Genomic DNA, 23852 nt, shown 5'->3' on the forward strand with positions numbered 1-23852 from the left:
GGAGAGTTTTATGTCCTGTCATGCTTTGTTTAGTTTTACTTAATGTTTGTCTAAACATAACTCTTTCAGAGCAAAATAATAGTCATATATTAATATAAACCTAATTGTTGACTGTTTTAACTTCAGCACTAAGAAATTAAATACATAAATTCACAGGAGAATTTTATAAAAAGCTGGTATCTTTCCTTTGGTCAATGGTTTAACATTGGTAAAATATTTGTTATGACCGCAGAGGAACTATTCTGGCACCTTCAGCAGCACAAAAGTTTGACTCAGGAGAATCAGTTGCCCAGAAAAGCACTTACATAGCAAGTCGCCCGTCACTAACTTTGCAAAGAGAATATGGTCGACCTCACATTCATAGCGATATAGGTTTCTTAAGAAAGAGAAGGAAGCAGTATCGCAGCTACCCAAAGGTGACCCATTGCACTGAAAAGTCAGCAGGCAATTCAGTGTTGAATGAGGGCTGCTTTGAGGGTCGGTGGAAGCACCTGTAAAATAGTAGTGTCTGGATGGAGAGCAATTCCTCCTGTGTGGGAAACCCTCGTGTGATAGTATGTCAATGAAATGCCTTTGGTATTCACCAAATAAATCAGAAAGCCATCAGAAGTGCCATGGCTGGAAAGACGAGGCTGTATTTGGAAAGTCCCCGTGCATGCAGCGGCCTCCAAATTAAGAGGATGACATTCTTCAGTTTTTTGTGTGTATCAGATATTTGGGTGACTGATGGACCAGAAAGGGCACAGCAATACCTCCATTGACTCTATGTACCTCTGTCTCAAGGTGTCTTTTCCTTTGTCTGATTTTTAGAAGTTTGTCTGATGGTGGATTTCAGCTATACTACTGCAATTATCTTCAGCTCTGGCTTGAGGGAAGGAAGCTCAGAAGAAGTAGCTCTGTATTGTAAAAAGATGATCTTAAACTGTAGTACAGGGCATAATTTCTGCAACAATTTCAAAATTATGTATCATCAAATTCCATGTCACGTCCCTCATAATGGTCATTAGCAATTATGTCACATTGAATCACAGAAAGCATAGTGAATTTGGTACTATAGAGCAGAACAAAGTCTATTCTGGTTTATGAGTCTTGTTCTTTAATCTGTACAACTGGACGTCACAGTTTAGCATGTGCAGGGAACCTTGTTTCTCTGTAACTGTGTTCTTGCTTTTAGTTTTAAGATGACATAGATTCTAGAGAAAAATCTGCCACTATTAGGCATGCAAATGTGGCAATTTATACAGGACGAGTATGTTATCTATCAAGGCCAGCACTCCTCTGCCTTGTGTTCACAGTGCTTGTAAACTCAAGACAGCAAAAGCCCTGGTGTGCAGCCACATATAACCATTGACCAGTCTAGTGTGGCTTTGCTGCTGCAGGAAAAACTGCTATACCATGAAGTAGAGGAAGAGGTGCCAAATGTCATAGGCTCGAGATTTTTCTAGAGCAATGATTATGTACTTGGATTGGCAAGAACTAGCTTGGTGAACAGATGTGTTCGTCATATCAGCGCTCCCTTATTGCCAACTCATGGAATACTTTTGCAGATGCCAAGAAAATGAATATGAACTGTCTGCTGGAGCATTCAGGTAGAAGCTAGTAGGCGCTCTTCTGTGCCACAGTGACATTGTTAGGGAGGGAAGAACTGTGTTTAATGGAAATTCTGAGAATAGCTCAGAAATGGGAACAGGAAGGAGAGTGAAGCATCAGCACAGAGCAGTCATTTCTTAGGAAAAGCATTACATGACTGAAAGTACAATGAGAGGAACGAGTGATAAGACAGACCAGAAAACCTGATTCCCACACCTATGGTCATCATGACACAATCCTAAGAAAAAAATGAAGCTCTTGTTTGTGTTGAAGTCCCACAAGTCATTTGATTCATAAAGACACAAAAGAAAAACAGCATCACCATCTAAATACCACACCAAAGGGGAACGTTTCTAAGTGCCCAGTGATCTCACCAGATATTGAATTCTTCTTCTCTCAGTTTTCAAAGCAACACTCATAATGGGACCAAAGTTTTAAGGTTTGTGGGTGCTTTTAATTGTATGCTTTGTAAACACTGTCTGCCTGGCAAGTTTGATCTGTTGAGTGATGAGACTCTGATTTTGTGTACACACTGTGCCTACAGACCAGGGCTCTAATGATGTTTAATTATCATATATAGGGAAAATAAATGCAAACTATTCTAGTAACAGTTTGTTACCACCAAGCTCGAGATTGACATTGGATATCAATCTGGCTATATGGGAGTTTGTCTCCTTATGAGACAAACCTCGTTTAGGTTGTTAAGTGGATGATCCATTAAGCAACAAACATTGTCCTAGGGGTCTGTTAAATCTCACAGAAGAGTGGTCAGTTGAGCTGGTCAGTGATTTCTCTTGAGACTCATGTAAGGTAAACCTAGTCGAAATTGGGATGAACCCTCTCTCCCTTTAATTTGTTTGGATTTTTGAAGAATTTTCTCTTATATTGAACTATGGTGAAGTGAGACATTTTGTAGACCTAATGACCTCTCTGCTGTTTTAAATAGTAGCATGGACAGCTTTTAGCCACGTTGTTTATTATGAACTTGGCTTCCTATTTGCTGAGATTTAAAAGCACCTCTATACGCTGTAGAGCATTCTCTCTGAAAACCCAGCATGACAAAAAGGACTTCCAATCTTAGACCCTTTCAAATTGGTAACATGCCCTCAAACCAGAAGTAATTGATTGGCATGTATCTTTAATGTAATATAATACACATTATGTTCTTCAAAGAACTTCTTAGCCTACTTTCTGGCAATGTTGCTGCTGTGTTTTTCTATAGTTATTTATCTTTCTTTGTGTTACTTCTAATGCTCTCATGTAAAGCTGGTCATTTTACTTTACCTTGAATATAAATTATTTTAAAATGGTGATGATTCTGAATAAGAGTCATACTGAGCTCCATAAAGTATCTTTTTTTTTTCCATTAAACCCCAGTCTGCAGCTATTCTTTGGTATAAGCTGTGCTTCATGCAGGTAAAAGGTAGAAGTGAAATTTTGTCAAGTGACTTAAAAAAATGAAAAAATTCAATACATTGTTAGAATGACTCTAATATCTTTACAAATTCAAAACACTGTTGTGTTGTGACCTTTCTTATCTTGTTAACTTGTTTCTCCAAAGTGTTCTGACCTTAATATAATGTATTTGCTAAAATGCTTTCTCTAAATTGTCAAACTACCGCTGTACTCAGTTTTGTCTTAATGGGTCTCTACAACATCAGCCAGCAGCTTTTTTTATACTATCATTACAGTCTGTTACTGCACAAGCATCTTCAGGTTTTTTACCAAAACTCTGTCATTTGCTGTTTTCTTTCAGCTTTGTATCATTATTATATTGTTCCTTGTTAAGATCCTGTGCTACCTCTGAAAGAACTTTGTTTTTCTTGTCTTCATTTTTATGAAAGTGGCTCATAAATGTCACATTCCTCTTTCAGCAAACCATATCTGCACTCACATCTGCCTTTTTCCTTTTCTGAAATGGAAGAAGTTGTGCAATTGTTACATATTTTTCATTTCCGGATTCCTTCTAATTAAAAATTAAATAAGTAAACTAAAATCAGAATCTGCCTTAAGATTAATTCTGGTTTTGCTTCTGCTGGTTTTACTGCAGTGTCATTCAGTTGATGTTGACAGAGTTATTTGTGATTCATACGAGTGTAAATTCATAATCAGAACTGCACTTTGAGGCCTCAATCCAACTAAGCATTTAATTCCCTTATTCTCCATAACAAGTTTATGCAAATAGTTTCTTGGTTGGCTGGTTGTTTTTGTTAATGAATATGATGCAGGTCCTGTGTGTTAACAGGCAGCTGTTTGTTGTAGCTTCAAAACTCATTGTTAGGGGATCTGGGCGAAACAGCAATCCAGAAAAGCTGTATTCAGCAGGCATGAACACAATAGCCGGAAACCACGGTACCTTGTTAGCTGTCATGAAGCAAATGAGTTTTGCCAAAACTGAGAAGAGAGAGATCGAAAAACACTCACTTATTAAAGCATGTGATTTCTGAGCAAGAGGAGGGGACCATTGTCAGAGGGACAGCATGGGAGAAGATTCACAAATGCAGGATGCTCCAGAGATGGAGTTGAGGGAAATTCTGGAAAGATTTTGAAGAGAAAGTGGAGGTAAAAAAATACTTTCTATACTTTATATTTACTATATATAGTCTTTTGTTTAACCTTTCCTCAGTGTGGTGTTTACCATTGGACAAAATAATTCAAGAATCTTGGGTTTGAGTAGTATTTTACAGTCATTTTAGTCAGAATTATCATAGGCACTCAGGGAGAAGGTCTGGGTACAAAGCTCTGATGGCACTACCCAATTACAGCAGCTGGCAGAAGGACTGTGGACTGGTACTGACAGGATGGTGTGGCTCTGCCCAGACAATCCTGTAGAAAGCTAAAACCATTCCCGTGGCTTTAGCCATGGCCACAGACAGGTCATATAAGAAAGGCTGAAGGCTCTCCAAGGTATAGTTTGGTTTGTAGTTTAGACGCATGTGCTTACTTTTAATTAACTCATTATTTTTCTTACCTAATATCTGTTAAAGCTAGTGTGAATATTTTCACTTAAATTTGGCATTTGTTAGAGGAGTCGGGGAGACTGGGCCTTGAGTCTATCTGTGGCATTTATCTCCAGCTCAGGGTTACCTCCCATTGCGCCTAGCTCTAGTGGTTTCTGCTTTTCTTACACTCTGCCTTTCTTCTCTGCTCAAAACCTAATAGCAGAGATAGACATCATTTCCCAACACCCACTGATTTCACAGAAAGCCTCCCCAAGCCCAGAAGTAAGCATAATGTCCCAACAAGGCAGAAAATTACATTACAGTGCTTAGCCTGAGTTTAGCCAATATTGAAGGCTGATCCCTTGAACAGCACGTTAATCCACTGGTTGATGTGGTTACTGGTATAATTTTATTCCTCAGTCAAGGCTTGTTTCTATTATTTGCCGGCTTGATTCACTGTTCTTCTAAATCCATTGTGGGATGAGCTAAAAGAATATTATAAACATGCACCTTAAACTGATGCTGTAATTAAGTTCTAGAACGACAGCCAGATTAATCATTCATGCAAGGCGCAGATGCTCGAGTTTCAAAGTAATTTTTGAGGATAACTATTTCCTTCTCTGCATCCCGAAGCAATGGCTAAAGAAAGGATTACAGCCTTGAACAGCACGCAGTTTTCTTTTATAATGCTTCAGACGCAAGTTGCACTGCGTGGTTGATTTTTTGTATAAAAGTCACTTACATGTTTAAAAATTACTTTCCAACTCATAAGCAGCTGCCCTAGGTGACCATGAACTAAATTATTCAATGCAAAAATTAACAAATAAGGGGGGTCTTTGATGACATTGTCAGAAGATCAGTGTTTGTTACCAGAGAGCCCTCCCAAATTCTGCACACTTCAGATAAAAACAAAGGAACGGCTGGAACCTTCTGGGAATAAGCGAGGAAAGAGCTCCATTGCCACCCTCAAAATGCCTCTGTGGTTGACAAATTCTGGAATCTAAAGAGGATGTCACATTGGGGGGACGGGGGGACGACACACACATGACAAACGACATGACTTTGTGGTATCTATGTATAATTTAAATATTTGGATATGAAACTAAAGCCTGACAGTGAGCCATAAATTAGCAATTCTGGTCATGGTTGTATCTTCCTTTTTCTCTTCTGTATTGAATTTTTGTATAAATTAGAAGAGTATTTGATCCAAACTACACTTATTATTCATCTGCTTCTCACAGGCTTCTCTTTTTAGTAACATACTCTTGGGCTTCAGGTTAAATGTGTAAAATAACAGAGACCTGTTGCCTGGGGTGTTTTATTTTGGAAGTCTAAGACTTTTGAAATTCATTCCCTAATTAGTAGAACCTGCTGAAATGCTAAAATGTTGTAGGGTATAGGGGTGGTTTTCCCCTCTTGAATTTGCTGCATTTCTTCTTGACGATTGAGTGCTGCAAAGGTGCTGCAAAGCCATGGAGGAGGGAAGGGTTCTTTGGGGGGGCAACTTCTGAATCTAACCAGGGACTAGGTCATCTCTCGCAGGTGCTACTCCCAGTGGGAGGCTGCTGGGATGGGGTAACCTGGGTGAGCAGCTCCTGAGAATTAAAAATTTTGGAGGGATCTCTTGGGACGTAATGAATTTTAGAGTAGGGTTTGAAGATAATTTTAAAAATTTTAACTTTGGTCCATACTCTGTCAGAATGGAAACTTAAGCTTGCCAGAAAAGTGAATTTCAAATCAGATTGGACCTAAGGCACTGCCTGGGGTGGGAACCCAATGCAGGAGCTGACTATCGTGATCCTTCCGAGCTACTGTGCTGAATTCCCCTGGTGTTTTGTATGTAGGGAGTTCTGTTGCATGGGCAGCTTTCCTCAGTCAGCCTTTCTGTTGTTGCTACTGCAGGAGGTAGGCAAAGTGGGGGCGGGGTAGAAGGAGCCATAACAATAACAGTGGTAGATACACTGAGTGATGTCATTACTTACAGTAGCAATGTAACCAGAACTAAGAAAAGGGTTTTGCTCTCTGTTTATGTTTAGAATCATAGAATTGTCTAGGTTGGAAGGGACCTTTAAGATCACTGAGTCCAACCGTCACCCTAACACTGCCTAAACCACCACTAAACCATGTCCCTCAGCAGCACGTCTACCCATCCTTTAAATACCTCCAGGGATGGCAATTCAACCACTTCCCTGGGCAGCCTGTTTCAATGTTTGATAATGCTTTCAGTGAAGAAATTTTTCCTAATATCCAATCTAAACCTGCCCTAGTGCAACTTGAGGCTGTTTCCTCTTCTATCGCTTGTTACTTGGGAGAAGAGACCGACCCCCACCTCACTACACCCTCCTTTCAGGTAGTTGTAGAGAGCAATAAGGTCTCCCCTCAGCCTCCGTTTCTCCAGACTAAACAACCCCAGTTCCCTCAGCTGCTCCTCATAAGACTTGTTCTCCAGACCCCTCACCGGCTTCATTGCTCTTCTCTGGACACGCTCCAGAACTTCAATGTCTTTCTTGTAGCGAGGGGCCCAAAACTGAACACAGTACTCAAGGTGGGGCCTCACCAGTGCTGAGTACAGGCGGATGATCACTTCCCTAGGCCTGCTGGCCACGCTATCCCTGATACAGGCCAGGATGCTCTTGGCCTTCTTGGCCACCTGGGCACACTGTTGGCTCCTATTCAGCCAGCTGTTGACCAACACCCCCAGGTCCTCTTCGGCCATGCAGCTTTCCAGCCACTCTGCCTCAAGCCTGTAGCACTGCAAGGGGTTGGTGTGACCCAAGTGCAGGACCTGGCACTTGGCCTTGTTGAACCTCATACCATTGGGCTTGGCGCATCACTCTAGCCTGTCCAGATCCCTCTGTAGAGCCTTCCTACCCTCAAGCAAATCAACACTCCTGCCCAACTTGGTGTCATCTGCAAACTTACTGTGGGTGCACTCAATCTCCTCGTCCAGGTCATTGATAAAGATATTAAAGAGAACCAGCCCCAATACTGAGGCCTGGGGAACACCACTTGTGACTGGCATTTAAATATATGGAAATATATATTTACCATATGTTTATGCTACCAGGACCAAAGTCAAACACTCTATTAATTTCCTTGGTTCTTCAAATCCTCCGATCTGCTTTTTGTTAGAACATGTTATTAAATGATGTACGTATTCACGTGTTATCTGACTTTCTCACTAGCTGAAACAGGAGCTTTAACAATGTTGGCAGCATGAAGCTAAGACTAAAACTAATATCCTATAACATGAATATGTATAAAGATGTTAAATTCAGTCCTGGTAGGGATTTTTTTTGTGCTTTGTTGAAGACTATGGTGTTGCGGAATAAAGATTTTTTTTTTTTCTTGGAGCAAGTTTTCAATTTATATTTAATTGACTTTCTGTAAAATTATATGCATTTTCATATGATTTTTTTCCCCTGGAAAGCAATATGCACATTTTCTGCATGTTTCTAATAATACGATAAACAGTTTGTGTAAAATGAACAAATATAAAAATGAGACCGGTAGGAGCATCTATTCTTAGAAATGAGCTGCTTACAATTTGCTTATTCATTTTGTTTCTTTTTTAAGCAGGTCTGGTTCTTCAAGTCAGTTTGTTTAAAAATTGGTAGAGAGTAGAAATAGGTGACAGTATAAGAATAATTGTTTCCTACTTACTTGTTAAATAATAGGCTAATTAAATATAATAAGAAAAGTTAGTTAATAAATAATTTATTCCTGCTTGGGCCAATCAGACTGCAACAGAAATAGAGGCTGGATTTCTGTTCAAAAGGGATAAAACTGAAGTAATTTCAGCACCAAAGATGAATGAATAAATGACTGTGCTATCCGGGGGGGGGGGGGGGGAAATCCCTGTTAGCACTGCCCATACTCATGCACATGTGGTTACACGCCCGAGTCATCCAACCCCATGTGCTTAGCAGCACAGCTACACGTGCGCTGAGGCAGCCTGGCCGGGCACATATGGCTTCCCCTCCCAGTATATTCATCACCTTTGCATCAGTTTAGTCCTAAAAGGCCCTTTTGCCTCTTGAAGTTTTGTAAATAAACCAAAGTCCCTTTGGTTTCTTTATTCAGGAAAGCTTTAGTTTGAGCTCAGAGCATCAGCAATGGGGAAAATTTGGATGGAATAACAATAGATATCTCTGTTGAATTCATGAAACCTTCCCTTAATGAATTTTGTTACAACTTCCTGAAAGTCACAGGCTGTAGCTGCTGTAGCTGTTTACTGATAGAAAAGGCTGCTGCCCTTAGGAAGTTTTTCTTCTCATGATCTGTTGCAGTGAGCTTTAAGCTTTTTGCTTCTGCGCTTATGCTGGAAGCAGGATGGTTAGAAAGCATGACAGTGAGCTGGTGAGACCCTTAAAGCATTCCTGCTCCTGGCCAGCCCGCAGAGCTTCTCCTTCCTGTGCAGCATCTGAGCACAGCAAAAATTAGGGGCGGAATTTGAAGGAAAGCTATAGTTCATTCCTGTTTAGGAGAAAACAGTTCCTTTCTGTACTCACAAGCACAAATGCAGAGCATGTAGTATCTTATTCAGATGATAAATAAAAATATTAATACTGCATCGAGTGCCTACAAAATAAGTAAGTAATAAAAGAATCTGCGTACGCACACAGAGAGCTCATTTGGCATTTTCCAGGGACTGTTTTAAAGATGCTGCAGTTGCTTCATAAGCATCTGTACTAGTAAGAGGGGGGAAAGGCAGTGGGAAGGGACAGGGGTGGACTCGAAACAGGCTTCTGTTGCGATTGACAGTGCAGGGAAGCAGTTCAATGAGATGGTACTCCAGCCTGAAGTCAAAACCTCAGTGAAATAAAAAAGCAATTGAAAGATTTTTTTCAGTATAATCTATTAACATCTTCCTGTTTGCTGTGGATAATATCCCTCACTGAGATGTTTATCAAAAGAGATTTTAGAAAAACTGAGCTTTCTGAAGTGTTTACTTTTGTTATGTATTCTGCTTTATTAACTAGCCAAATGGAAAACAGAGGAAACATGTCACCCTGCGGGGTCAAATATATATTATGTTATAAAAAGGTTAGAAACCTTTTGTTTCTGATTGTCAGTTATTCGGAAACTATATGTAGTACCTCTAGAAATAAAGGGGATGATTACGTTTTATAGGCAAGAAGGGATTAATAAAACTCATAATGCTCAAAGAAACAGCTGTTTCTCTGTTCTATAGTGCTTCTAAACCCTCGTCTAATGCTGAGTGAGTCAGCTGGGAGACGCCACTAGTGTTAAAAAAGAATTAAATGGAAAAGTAGTGGTTATTATTTGAAAACAATTATTCTCTAATTGTGCTTGGGGGGGAGGGGGAGACCAAAGAAAACTGCTGTTAAAATAACGTATAATTGGAACAAAGTATAGAGAAGGAAGAAAAGATCATTTAAAATAAAGACTTCCTAATCTGTAAGCAGAGATGAAGAGACAGCAAAAATGTTTTTATTAGTCTGTTTTGAAAAGGCTGCATTATTCACAAGTGGCACTGATGCAAGGGAGTGGAGTTGGGCATCCCCCTGGAGCTGCCGGCACGGTGGTGGTGTGGCATGGCGCAGGGCTGGGAGGGCAGGAGACTCCAGCTGCGTTCCCAGCTCTGCCGTTCCTCTGTTCCATAACCTTGGAGCAAGGCACTGACTCTCCTCAAGCTTTCTCCTCACCCGTTTATCCTTCACACTTTTTTTGTTTGAGTGGGGTGGGTTGAACAGTTGAGGATTCAAAGCAGACTCTCTTGATGGATACACATATATTGTGTAGCTTCAACTTCAGTTGATGAGTATGGTAGAAAATAGTTGCTGTCATTTCTATGCTTTTTTTTATTTTATTTTTTATTTTCTGTTGCCTGGAAGATCCATATGATTTTGCTGGCTGACTGGCAGAGGGAGGAAAAAAGAGTTTGTGTCTCCATTATGCACTTTCTATTAGAAGTGCATATATTTAATAGTTACGGCTTGCAGCGACCTTAAGCCATGTGATGTAATCCTTATTCAATTTTTAATAAAGGCAGAATTCCCATCAAGTTTGAGGGTTGTCAATGTGAAAGAGATGTCAAGATTTACCCTACTAGATCATAAAATATTCTGCCCTGGTGCCTTAAATTCTTTCAATAATGTATTTTAATGGTATCTCTGCAAATGCAGGAATACTCTTTGATGATTTGATAAATTAATGGACTTTTCTATTAGTCTTTGAAAAGAACTGTGATCCCATAAATACTTCTAGGTTTACAAATGGTATCTTCATAACGTGTATGCAGCCTTCACAACTTGTGTGCAGCATGCCTACTTCCATTCTTTGTCCATTTTTTTTAGTTTTCATTTCATTTCATTTTACTTTTCCAACATACTACTCTGGGTTTTGTTCAAACTAAACAGCCAAATCTAAAGCATGGCAGTAAAGGCAAATAAATCTCTATTCCGAAGTTTTCTAGAGATTTGGTGTCCAGAAACTCACAGGTTACTCTTGTAAGAAACAGAAGGGAGAAAGAAACCAATAAAAGACACAAACAGCAGTTTCATCAATAGCCTGAGTGTCAGAGGAAGCACTGGTAAAGAAATGAATGACTGCTTCATTCTTTCTGTTTTCCAGCTTCTTCCCTTTTCAAATGCCTGTAAAAACTTGCCAGAAATTAGATTCTCTTTATGGATGAAGAACCTGACATGTTTTGTGTAATTGCAGATTGTGTTAAATGTATGATAAGGTTATAAGACAGTGGTATATTCAGAAAGATATTGGGTTTCCCTCTTTCCCCTGGTGATCACCTTGTCCATTTATCCCTATTTTCTAGACAGTGCTGCAACATGGTACACTTCTTAAAGTTCACTCCCAGGGAGGTTGAAAATAAATTAAGAAGACCTTCTTGAGGCTGAAGATAATAATTTATTAGTCCTTAGGGCTGAAGTGTATGAATAGGAAGGCCTTCGTGGGGCTAAAGAAAGTAAATTAAACCTAAAAAGATGCTATTTCAGGGACAAAGATTTATCATTTGGAGGTGCGTGAGGGCTATACTCATATTCCAAAGTTTCATAAAGGCGACTCTTTGTTTCTTCTTTGTAAAATCCATTAAGTTCAAAAATATCGAGCCCACTCTGAATTTCAAAGTGCCTGCTGTTTCCTCACTCGGTCTCGCTCTTGGAATAAATTACTGTCCCCTTTTTCTGTAAAATTAGGCTGCTATGCCATTTCCTTTGCAGGATATTTTGCATAGAAAAAGTAAATTGTGCTATTCCAGCTCTAAGGCCGTGTGGCAGGCAGATGTTCTGATTTATCATTCACACTCTCTAGCACGCTATAGGAACGTTCTGGTGCATATGATTCAGATTTTCCTGTGTCACCAGAAAAACAGAGAGTTTATTTAATTTTGTAGCAGTCGCAAATGGCTCCTTGTCAGTCAATGCACATGATTTGTCTTGGAGCAGAATATGCTGGGAGCTGGTCCTTGTAGCAGACAGTTCTGCTTGTGCTCCTGAGCTGGGCAGGCTGGCAGCAGAGAAAGCAGAGATGCAGTGGGGTGCAGAGAACTTCGTGTCTAACCTATCCCATTATTCTTCTTTCAAACACAGTATGGATTCAGAGGTCTGGAGGGATTACGCAGACCACAGAGGTTTTTGTGTTATCTCCATCCCATAGCTTTTACGTTCCCTGATGCTGCTACTGTAGTAGCAATAGATGTGCTGCTTCTAGCAGAGAGCTTTATTGGCTGACTTGGGATATTTCATCACTGATATCCTTCTCATGGTTTGAAAAGAGACAATTTTTCTACAGAAAATTTAATTTCTATGGTATTTAGTTTGTTGATGGATGCATTTCAGCATTGCTGACTTTTTCCTCTTTCTTAACCTGTTTTCTGGCCAAAAAAAATCAGTGCCCACCCACATGCCAAATTCCAGAAAATTCTGTAACCCACGGTATGTTTCACTTAGTGCAAAGGAGAGAGAAGGTCACCAGGCTCATACTGGATTTGCCAAGCGTCCTGTTCACCCGGGAAGCTGCATTCCCTTCTGTTTGATGTATAGAGGAGCTCCAGCTCTAAGAGGTTGTCCTAACTGCACTAGTATTTCTAACAGTTATTCCAAAACAGACGCAAGAGCGAGTTGTAACGTACAAGTCCTGGATCAAACAGATCAGCATTTACTTTATTTGACCTTCCAGAGTGTGAATTGTGTTAAATCAGCTCTGCGAAACACGGCAGCCCCAAGAACATGCCTGGAGGGAAGTCAGAACTCTGTTTTGCAATTTTGCCTCTGGCTGACAGCTGTAAAAAGTGTTAACTAATGAAGTATTCTAAATGGGTAAATAAGAAAGAAAAAAAAAACTAGAAAGCTATAGAAAGCTGTCCATCAAGCACAGAGTGAATTAAAGCTTTCTACCTGCAAAATTCAGTTTCTTTTCATACTTCAGCATTGATTCTCTGGTCAGCATATAAACCAGCCTGTGAGTCTAGAGTGCAAATCAGAAAAGAGTTCTGTTAACTTTCCAGAAGCTTTACTGCCCTGAGGAATCGTTTGATATGGAACAGAACTGGCCAAAAGCAACAGTGTTGAGGGAACTTCTTATTTTTGAAATCTGGTTTTGAGTAAAATTTTCTGGTAGATGAGACGTTTTTGCCTGGTTCTGTTTTTGAAAACATTTACAGTGTAAGACAGATATCTCTTGCTGTAAAATTCAGGAAATCCTCATTCAACTTATGGAATATAGTTGCACTGAAGAGAAGTGATTCAGTAACAGTATTTGACTCATTAAAAAATGATGACCGCTGTAGCCAGTTGAAGCTTGAGTCCTGTGGTTTGTTTTGACTATATAGAGTCCCACTGGAACCAGTGTCTCTGCACATTGGTACAATCCACTGCAGTGGCACAAGGTTTGGGATTTCCAGAAAGAGCAAGGGCCATTGCAGCAATAGAATTAATAACAGTCCAAATGAAATTTGGCCAAAACAGCAGGCTGTTCCTGCTACAAAGAGTGCCCAGAGCTTTCCACTACATCTCATTACAGTGACAACGACTATTAAACATTCAGTGTCACATTTCAAAATTCAGCAATAACACTTCTATCTGAAATTCCACAAATACTGACTAGGTGATTTAAACCCCAATGTTTTTCTCTGTCTTGCAAACTCTTGCTAATACTGACTTTCTCCTGCGTGCACGGTTGATTTATATGCATTGGCACGACAGAGATGTAGAAAAGGAACTCTTTTTCAAATGGAAAATAAGAATAAAGACATTCTTTCTGGTTTTCTAACAGGACCATTAGCAGAAGTTGTTGTGGCTCAGGAAAAAGACTTTCCTAGGTTTTCTTCCATGGATCATGCCATCCCACTTGTCATATCTGCATGCAGATTTAAGAATTAGGACAGCTGTAGTCAGACCCCGTGTTTTTACTATTCTAAGGCATTAAGTGGTTTTTGCTGTATTTCTCTGCCTGAAAAAAATAGTGCAAATATCTTCATCTGCTGCTGTTTGTGCATTGAACACAAATAGTTTGTTTTCCCCCCAGTCTTGTATTTATTACAAAAAGTATTTAGCCAGAGATCACAAAAATTCACTTAAAATTCATTTGCTCTCCAAAAAAGCAGATGTACCTTTAGCTATACAGTTATGAACTAGTAACCTACAGGGCAAAATGAACTTTAGCCTTGTAAGATAAGATCCCTGCTGTCATTCCTCCCTCTTTCCCTTTCTGTGTTCAATACTTTCCGGGGATGCACATCGTAAAACCTACAGAAGATCAAATCTCTCCCGGATTTGGGTTTATTATATAAAGGCAGCGCATTCAACTAATTTGTGTCATGCTGCTACCCTGCACTCGCTTGGCATAATCTGCTCCAGAAGACATTAACAAAGGCACAAGTGTGACATCTATTGACAGCACAAGACTCAAACCCAGCTGGCAGGACGAGCAGGCAGCCTGTTTGCCTGCAGCTCGCTCCAGCCGGAGTGGTGGAAGGTCTGTAAGAGCGCACTCCGCTGCAGGGCTAATCTTAGAATGATACCACAGCAGAGGTTTATAGCAAAAGGGTAATAATGCTGGTTTGGAGTTGCATGTGTTTTTCGTGTTCAATTTAGCTTAGGTCTTGCACAAGTTTTTAGAAGAATAATCCACCAGGGACTATGAGACATAAAAGATACCACTTCTGTCGCAGAAAATCCTTGAGCTACAGACTCTGCTGCAGGAGTGCAGCAGGGAAGTAATGGTTTATGCTTCTGCTGTCCTCGGGCTCTTCCGTAGGCATCTGCTATTGACTAGTGATTAATGCAGCAATCCCTGGAGCTCAGTGCTTACCAGCGTGTATTAGCTCTAGAAATACCATGGTTGTCCAAGTTGGAGCAACCTAAGGAACCATGACTGCTGTAATGAGCCATCTGCAGTTTTGCTGTGTGTTGGCCACTGGCAGAGTGAGGATACTGGGCAAGACAGACCTTTCTTCTAACCTGCTACAGCTGGTCTCGTGTTCAAGCTGAGCCATAGGAATGAACATTATTTACAGTGTTAGAGCACTTCCGTGTTACAGACTCTGTATAACTAATATTTTGTCTTTTGATGTGGCTAGAGGAGGCTGGTTGGAAGTGTCAAAGTGCCTAACAGCAGGACCTTCGTTCCCTGCACTGCGCACAGAGAACTTCTTGAAGTCATCTTTCAAAATTTCCCTAAGCTATATTGCCCTTTTTCTAGTAGGACCCAGGTTTTCTGGCAGTTCTCTTACCTTCTTCTGATTGGTCAGAAGTTATTTGCACTTCAAGTAGCTACGAGTTCTCCTTAGAGTCTTTTTAACAGGCAGAGCGTCAGTCTTTTCCTCAGGGTCAACCTCGAGCATCAGACTTGGATGTAAAGGCAAAGTTTTCTATACAAGTTCAACTCTTGTAATTCCACTTCCACCATAGACATCCTCCTCTTACTGCTATGGCCTGACATAGCTTCTGGACAACAATAACATGAATTTGCTCAGGGAAAGGTTTTTTTTCAAAAGCATTAAAGGGCTATAAGCAATCAACTGGGAATTAATTGCCAAAGGCTACTTACTAAGATCCCTGACACGTCTTGTGGACCTTTAAAGGGACTCATATGCCTTTAATCATTTGAATATTTCTGAAACTAAATCAGCTTTTGAACTGTATTCTGATCTGAATTTTCTAATGTGCAATTCCATTCACCTTGGAAGAGTGACTTATGCTTAGTGTTGATATAAGAAAGATTGCAATCAGATTTCTTATCTCCAACGCATGCTATTCTTGCTGAACCTCTGGGAGCAATTCCCAGTGTTTTCAGGGGAGATAGGTTCGAGACGAATACATGAATCTGGATAGATCTAGAGATTTTACACCTCATAGTCTATTACATTCCTATCATCAGAGGGGTTTGGATCTGAGCTTAAATTTTGAATCTTAATTTAACTAAATTAAAATATTGTCATTAAATATTATATTTCACTTTAAAATTAGATACATTTAGATTTATTAAATAATAAAAAGGAAAATGAACCCAGCCTGGTGACCGGGTTCTTCATAAGTTTGAGAGAAGATTCAGAAGATAACAAGATCCTGGTTTATTTTAGCCTGCGTATCTGTGATACACCTTCGTGCCCTCCTCACCGTCTGAGTGCCAAAAACCTTCTGTGCTGAGGCAGTGGGCTGTTACCTTTCCCTTGAACATCTATGGACAAAAATAAATCCCCGTCCATGATGAGGTCTCCCTTTGCACCGGAGCTATGCAAGGAAGTATTTTGCTGCATTCTAAAAGACAAGAAAAAAGGCTTCATTTTGATCTCTGTGAGCAAGGGGTACTGCAATTTTCTTTGGCTGAAAATCTTCTTTGACATACGATAGTTTCATCTGAGCTCCCTGGGCAAGAGCTTTCCTGGGTTACCTTTTACCCATGTGTTCCTGAAAGGAGACAAGCTTCTACACATGGGACATTTCTTGTATATCCTCCGCTTTCACCCATGGCAGGAACCCAGCTAGGATCGCTGCCTTTTACAAACTTATGTGCAGGAGTTGTTCCTCCCTCTTCAAATCCAACGTGTATCTGAAAGGATAGGAAGGAAGTAACCCAGAGTCAAAGGTACGAACAAAATGTCTTCTGTGCTCTTTTTCTTCTTTGTTGCTGATTCTTAAGAAAAGGAATATACTCCTTCAGTAAATTAACACACGATGAAAATTTATGTGAGAGGACATGGATAAAATATGTGTAATTTCTAAATTTGCCAGTTTTCTGAGCCCCATATGTTTAGTACCAAAATAAAATTACAACACAGGGGAAATTGGATGATAGATCCAGGACATGGGGGGAAATAGATGGCTATTAATTTGCAATTTTGTTTTGCTAACTGTGAGACAAGAAGGCTTTCTGCACACTAAATAATGATGGTATTTGGAGTGATAAATCTGAGCATCCTTGTGCTGTCTCCTGCTGCAGAATAAATCTGTTGGTCTGTTACAGGCTAACAGTTCTGTTGATGATTTTAACGAGGCTGTTTCACAGGAAACCAGCCTCTTTCCCTTAGCTACGCTGAGATCCCTGACGAAACATGAATGGATTCCTCACCCGTACAACAGGAGCAGAGTTCGGCTGTCAGCATGGTTCTGCCTAATGTGTCCTTAGTCCCCCTTTGCTTGGGAGATTCATCTTTCTTAAGCTCTCTCCTCTGCACTACAGCTCCTGCTTGTCATTGTATCACTAGTTAGAGATACCCTTCTTTCACAAGAGAAAACTCAGAGCAATAGCACTCATTAACTGCTTACATTAAAGCCTTGACAAAGCCGGGCTAGAGTGGAAAAACTCATTTACACCTGATATAAGGGCATCGTTAGGTAGCTGAGTGATTACAAGAAATGTAAAGCCACAGCACACCAGTGAAGAAGCTACAGGCTGGCAGGAGGATTCCTGGAAATCTAAGGAACCGCTAACTCTTTACATTGCTGTATGCATGGAGGAGGGGGATTTCTGTTTGTTGTTGGGTTTTGGCATCTTCGCCCCCTGCCCTTAAGCTCCATTCTACACTTCCTAACAACTGTTGTAAGGTGCAACCGTGTGAGCTAAAAGACTGGTGCAAAAGTTGCACAGGCACATAGACTGGGTAATTGCAAAATAATCTTGCACTGCCTTTGTCATCTGCTTCTTTGCAGCCCGAAGTGAGGCTTTTAACAAAAGTAATTCAGGAACAAAGAGTGACCATGTGCTAAAGTCCTTCAGGAGCAAGCAGCGGTGGCTGTAGCTGGTGCTAGCAGTCTCAGGTAGGCAATATAGGAAATGTCAGACCTTGCATTAAAATAGCACATTTTTAAAATGCAATCGCACATGCTGTCTGCCAGTAACACATTTGTTCAGGGGGTTTAGTTATGGTTTTCACAGAGAAAATCTGTTCAGATTGCTCATAGATAGGTAAATAGGATTTCACAGCTGTTATTTTGGCAAATTAAAGGTTGGTGGCATTTGCTTAATTTGTTGTTAGATGTAACTTGAGGGACGGTGACATGGTAATGGCAGAGTAAAGATCATTATGAATCTTTCCAGGCTTGACCCTTGTTGTGTGTTCAGTTGCAGGGGCTGGGCTTATAACCTTCCAGTACTTCTTTCTTTCTTTCTTTCTTTCTTTTGTAAAATTGACCCTCTGTTGACAAACGCTTGAAGTCTCATGTAATATATCATTGGGTGTACATATACATAGTGTTCGTCGTGACAACCTTGTTCACAGGATAAATGTCCAAATCTTTAGGCTATTAAAGTCTATGTTTTAAAACACAAGGCCTGTCCGTTCTCAGTTCTTTAGCGTAGTTGCAGAATTCTTGATGTGGGTCCCAAGGAAAGCAGCAATCTCTTTAGCACAACTGGAGGTACCAAAATCCTAGGGAAGGGGCAGGACTTTGGTCTAGCACTCATTTTTTTACTTCATATTATATTCTTCCTGAGTGTATTAAGCTGGTACATGATGAATTTGAACACCCACCTGCCTTTGCTGACTTGGACAGTCATCCAGAGTGATCATACATCTTTTGGGACAAATCATATGTAAGCAAATGGAAGTGCTGAGTTGTATAGAGATTTCCTGCTGGTACAGCCTAGTTCCTCAGAGCTTAAATTCTTGTTTCTTTTAGTCTTACGGTCAAATGTTTGAACCCAGTCAAAAGGCCATAGATTTAGACCATCCAAAAGAACAGAGGGAACAGTTGTAATAAAAATGAGCCAATCATTTGAAAACATGCCAAAAATACACTCTGCTGTCTGGAATTCATTTGCTAAGATTTTACCATAATTAGAGCTTGAACATTCATTAATTATACTGAGTTTATTCAGAGTAAGTCAGGTAATCGCTGCTTTTCACAATTACTCATGAAGGATTGTAATTAAAGAGCCCTTACCATTCTCAGTCAGACACTATTGAAGGGACTTGCCTTGCACTGAGAATCCCCTGCTCGGTTTTACTTCCACCTCCCTTTTGGCAGTGCTGCTCAGAGCTGTTAAAAAGTTGCTGTGGCAGTGTTTGAAGGAAGACAGAGTCTGGTATTTTTTCCTGTTTGTGGTATTTTTACCTTGTTTTGAGATCTTTATTATGCAAGTGTTACTTAAAAATGAGTTGCTGTAGAATTAGTATGCTATGGTGGATGGGGAGAACAAGCCTAGAAGTATATTTTTATTCTGTAAATCTCCTACATTTAGAATTTAATATCATTTATAAAAACTATATCCATTCTATGGACTTTAAAAAACTCAATAGTGCTACATATGATTAGGAAACTCAAACAGCTGGAAAATAGTTAAACCTTTATTTGTGATGACATAGCTATAACAGAAGAAATTTGGAAGAAGTCATGTGGGGAAATTATTATAGAATTCTACTCTAATGAGCTTTCTTGTGTCTTCCTCTGCAGCATCTGGATGCTGTAGAAAATAATATGTTAGACCGTGGTTTTTACCTCTGTGACAGTTCCTTCTTTTCTGAACTTACTGGCTCAAAGTGTAAATTGATACTTTTGAACTGAAAACATGTCTGAGGTCTGTCTCAAACATGCTCACAAATTTTCAGTGTGATTTTTATGCTCTTGCTGAAGATGAACACTTCAGTGTTAACTATTGGAAAATGAGGCACACGCTCTGAGTTTGATACATAGGCGCTCTCTATTGTCAGCAGAGACAGGCAGGCAACGCCAAAAGAGCTGGTGAAATTATTTTATTTTATTTTTTTTAAAAAAAAGGGCACTGGAAAGAGCAGAGAAAATGAAAAAGAGTCCAGAGTACCATCCCTGTTGTTGAATTAACTTTGATATGCCACTGATGCAGTGTGCTCTTTTCTTAAGTTCATACCCCTGCTAATTCTCTCAATAACTATTTTACTTTAAAGAAGACATTGCAGTATATCGTACCAATAATTCACTGGCTGGAACTCCTTATGTACATATTTGCATTGTTCTTACTGTAATGAGTTCTAAAGGAGATGTTATGGTTCAACATGCCTGATAACATTTAATCAACAAGCCATAGATAAAAATCTCTGAACGCTATGAAATTAGATAAAAGGTCATAATAATTTTTTTTTTTATTAAATTATTCTTAAAATAACAGATCGCTTAGGCTCAAACCTAACAGAGCACACGGGCTTGGGACAGTGCTGAGGTATGAACAGAATTGCCAAGGATGACACAACTCGCTTATTTTAAGGCAACTGAACAGTAAATAAGCAAAATGTCAGTTATAATGTGTTCTGCAACAGGAAACAGTTGGTTGCAAGATATTTCTAACAATTTCCAGTAGTGTTGCAAGTAGTTCTACATTAATCCTGGGTTGCTCACATCCCCATCCAAGTGTAGAACTTTCTGAATTCACATTACTTCTGGTAGGGAGCAAATATCCTGGGACAACATGTGGAGAATGATGCCACTCAGTATAGCAAAGGTGGCCAGATCTAGCTATGCCTTGTTATCCTGTAGCTACTTTGGAGTAGTGTGTTTTGGTATTGTTTTCTCTGAACTTGTAACGTACAATACTGTTTATGGTTAGTTACGCACACTTTTGGAATGGTATGCTGTATAAATTAGGCTTGATGGTATTTGAATAAAAAGTTGATATGTGTATTTTGTTATTATTAAGGTGACGGTTAAAACTTGCAACCACCTAAAATTCTTTTAGTTTCCATTTGTCTTTGAGGACACAAACAGAGCCTTGAAAAGCAAAGGGGAGATGATGAGTCAGCCCAAGAAAGGTCCCATGATACTACCAGCTCAATTTGACAAACCCCAGAGCTTATTATATCATTTGGACAAGTGTCGTCTGAATATTTGAATGCTTTTCTGAGACAACTCCCTCGGGCAGATGAATAAGATTCAGCCATTACTACCACTGAGTCTGATTTGCTGTCATTCTGGCTAGAAGGAATAGGAACGTCCAGTAGAAATAACAGACACAGCATTATAGGACCAGGGATAGATTAGAAAGGAGTTATTGCTGGCACTTTCTATTCTCTCTTGGCCCACACAGCTATTTATTATTCACTTTCCTCTGTGTCTGGATTTATCTGATGACTGACATTCCAATACAAATTGAAATTTAAGCTTTAGATATATGTACATAGTTGCCTCTTCAGGCTGAGGCAGTGCGAGTTAATGGTTAGTCCCTCAATGTCAAGCAGAAGAGGAGCCAGACTGTGAGGGAAGAAAGTGGTATTATATTTGGCAGATGTTCTCAGTCTTCACAGCAAAGACATGACACTTACAGTAAGTAGAATTTCCCACAAATTAATGAAATGTTCTGCAAACTTGCCTGTCTGTCCTTTTAAGTCCTTGAGGTTTTTACACTCTGAAAATGATAACAAGCACTGGAAAGTTGGAGGCCGGTTAATGTTGTCACAAGAGAATAATATACAATGAATTCTGTCTAAATGAGCACCTGATATAAAAGACATACAATGATAAGACTAAGAAATCCATATTCGCTATCCATTGCGCTACTCTCCAGTGGTAATGTTTATATGCAGATAGCCACGTAAATTAATATCTTATGAATAGCTCAATGTCAGAGAGAAAAACAAATCCTTCTGTAAATAGATAAAACAAATTACGAGATGTCTTTTAGGATGAACTTCTTTGAATGCATTGTACTTGAGGGGCAAAGGGGGAGCTCAGCATTTTGCAGCTGTTCTAGAAATGAATGGAGAGAGATCTTCCCTTGCCCATTCTCATACTGAATTTTTTGTTTCATGCAACATGGAAGGGGATTAGTTACAACTTTGAAGTCAAGAGTATAATATTTAACCTGCTGTGTCATCCCCATACACGTTCCGAATGATCTTGAAATAAACCCTGCCTGTCCTCATTGTGGCTATGGAAATCAGAGGTTCTACGGCAGCTGTTCGGTTTTCGCTAGGTTTATAGAGAAAGAAGAGAAAAGCACTTGGTCCTGTGGACCAGATAGTGAATTTAATTAGGACCTTTTCTACATTCCTATGAAGGCCATAAAGCCGAATGCACCGGTATCCAGAGATTAATCAAGGGAATACCAAGTTTAACTTGGCTCATTGCTTTTGCACAGAATGTGTGAGCTTTCATACTTCTGTTTAGCTACTGACAGCAATTGCATGAACACGTTTCTTTTAAATAGAAAGACGTTTAAAACAATTGTTTAGGTTGCAAAGTCAAGCACACAAAAATGCACCAGATTTCAGTTTCTGTATGCAACTTGAGTTGTGCCTACTGGTTACTCCCTCCTCTTGTCTGAATGAAGAGGGGTCCTGGAGGGGGGAGAGGGAGTTGTTATATTATTCAGGTAAAAGTTGCAAGTGGGAAAATGAAGATTTTTCTCACAAATTTACTCGCCTTTTTTACATAACTTTCATACACAACAATTGTACTGTGTCAGCAGGTAAAAATTCCCCTGCTGTGCCCTGGCCACAAGTCAGCGTTTAGATGAAAATGTCATGAAAACATCACTCTGCTTGGCCTTCTCTTACTGAGTGGTCAGAGCGCAGTGCTCAGACATGCTGCAAAAGTGGAGCTAACGCTCCAGTGCTACCTGTTATACAGACCAGTTAATTATTTGAGCCACTTCTCCCATCCTCTCTCACCTGGATTTCCTCTTAGTTCAGTAAAAGCCGAGCAAGTCATCCAATATATGCTCTCCCTGTAGGCTTCAGATCTGGGGACCACATTTACCTTTTGATCTCCACTAAAGAAACATTTATCTAAATTTAAAATTAATTAATATCACGCAGCTAAATCTGAACCCTGTGGATTAGATTAAAGTTTATCCAATAAGAGCAGAAAATCTGATCCTCTGAATATAAATGACTGCATCATCTGCATGAGATTTAATTGAGAAAACTGCATCGAAAAGGCAAATTAAATACCAAGAACACAACAGATTTTCCACAGCGAAACACTGTGGGAAGTGAAAAACCATCTGTACAGAGAAGAACAGAATGACATTTTTGCATCATGTCAGACAGATAATATTTTCTCTTTCATGCATTATCTATGTTAAACATTTTGATAAGACAGATAAATTAATGTACTTTTGCCTATCACCTGACATTAGTTAAGATGATGAAAAGATTATTGCAAACTCAAAATGACACGTGAATTTTAAACGGTTTCAAATTTACATTATTTCTCTAATCTTGTCTGTTCTGAGACAGACAAAAATGCAGATTGCTAGGAGTGCTATTTAGAATTCCTATCAAACTTTTAGTCTGGGAAAATCATTCTGGAGCCATAGGTTTGCACAATTCCAAGCTTTGACACCACTTGTTTCCTAAAAACTGTACCAATACAGTTTCACTAGGACTTCTGGTAAAATTAACCCCACTGTTAATAAATATATTTTAAAATTATGTTTTACAGCATATGTTTCAAAACCTCAGAAATGCTGCCATCTGGTTTTGCCGGGTTTCTGAAATAGCCCCAGTCAAGCGATACTGTCAAAGCCCTGTAGCATCCATATGCCTTTAAATCAACAGACGAGTTTGAACCAAGATTTCCAGTGCCACATGGACTAATGTCATTGTCTCATTATTTCAAACAAAACCAGCGCTTTGGGTGTCTGCGTTCTGGTTCCAGGTTCACAGGTAGTTCAACAGAAAAACCCCAGCACCCAGCTCGCTGCTCCTCATACCTAAGGATTTTTAAGGTTAAAGAGCAACAGAGGCAGCAAAGATGTCATATCCACTGAGGTACAGGAGTTCAACAGGTTTTGAGTATGTTTCCAGAGTTTAAGAACACTTTTGCTAAAAAAAAGCTGTATTAAGTGTTTTTCACTCCAGCAGTAGTGACATCTTTTGAACCGACATTCCCAAGATTAACCGGGCTCCATTTAAAAGGAGCCAGA

Source organism: Vanellus vanellus, assembly GCF_965231255.1.
Source record: "Vanellus vanellus genome assembly, chromosome: 17".
NCBI classification, from domain to species: domain Eukaryota; kingdom Metazoa; phylum Chordata; class Aves; order Charadriiformes; family Charadriidae; genus Vanellus; species Vanellus vanellus.